This window comes from Cynoglossus semilaevis, chromosome 5 (assembly GCF_000523025.1).
Source record: "Cynoglossus semilaevis isolate Cse_v1.0 chromosome 5, Cse_v1.0, whole genome shotgun sequence".
Lineage (NCBI taxonomy): Eukaryota > Metazoa > Chordata > Actinopteri > Pleuronectiformes > Cynoglossidae > Cynoglossus > Cynoglossus semilaevis.
The window spans coordinates 10,522,715-10,524,135 of NC_024311.1; positions in this window are offsets into that span (position 1 = coordinate 10,522,715).

Genomic DNA, 1,421 nt, shown 5'->3' on the forward strand with positions numbered 1-1,421 from the left:
AAAATACTATACCAATAAGTTCCTGAGAAGTGTGTACAAAGAGCACATTTAAATGGTGGTGGCTGGAGGAGAAGCAGTAGAACAGAACTCTAAACCTTGGATTGGAATCTGACTAAAATGAAAGTGTGAACCTCCTGCATGGCAGGCAGGGATCCTTCCACTGCACCACAACCAATTGAAAGAATGGTTGCAGAACGGTGGTCAGTGTTTTTGTTAATGGAGAAAATGAACAAACACCTCAGACAGTGAACCTCTTTATTCCAGTTGATTTAAACACAGTTGATGTAACAGTATAACATGTTTCTAAGACTGTGATGATGTCAGCTGTTTGATTGACACTGAGTAGAAATACTTTAAAAAATACAGTTTTACTAAAGCACACTGGGCTCTGCGAATGAAGCAGACTTCAGATCAGTTTAAACAGAGTTGAATATGATTGTGTAAAAACTAGTACTGAAATCAGAGCCTTTGATGTCTGAAATGAACTGATGATGAAGAAGAAATGACCATGTAACCTGTTTTTCTTTTATCTTTCTGTTCATTCTCCTTCTATTTCCTGTTCATTTTATTTTATTACTGCACATTCATTGTTTTAATCACATTTCTACTCCCCTTCAAATTCACATTTGATTGTTTTTTTCTGTCCATTTCACATGCTCCGGGACTTCCTTCATGTGCAGAACCTGGAACAGGTCCAACAGTGTCTGAACAGCCTCCTGAACGAGGACCTGGCCCATAAACAACTGCCTGGACAATCTATTGAAATCTCTGCCCTGGACATTAGCAGCATGCAGCCCAGCCAGTCCCTGGAGGCGCTGTCCGCTCGGGACTACTCTTGTGGACCACGGCCTATCTCTGTGACCACCTTCCTTCAGGAAGGCCATGGGACGGGAAGGACACTGGGTGCAGCAGCTGGCAGGACCTTGCCTTTGCAGTGCCACCATGCCCTCAATCCGCTGCAAACACAGGGCGCCCAACAGGGTCCTCTTCCAGCTGAGCCCAGTCAAGATGCACATGCCGATGGCCTACCAACCAGTGCCAGGAGGACCAATCCCAGAAGGCAGTGAGCCCGGACACGGGACTCCAGTCTGACCAGGAGATTCAGCCACAGACACGTAAGCTCACTGGCAATACTCCAGAAGTACACTGAGGGAGGAGAATGTGAAAATATAGAAATAAACAGTAAAAAAAAAAAAGGATCATTATACCCTGTGGTAGTCAGTGGGACGAAACACTGAGTGTCAGACTTAAATGTACATATTTGTAAGTACAAAGAGAGATAGAAGCATCATTACAAAGTGTATTTTGAATAGTCACAACAGTTGAGTTTAGAAAATATAAAAGTACTACAAAAAATAAAAACAAAGAACAACTAAATGGCTTTGTAAAATTTATTCTAAATGAATAAAGGTGACAATTCT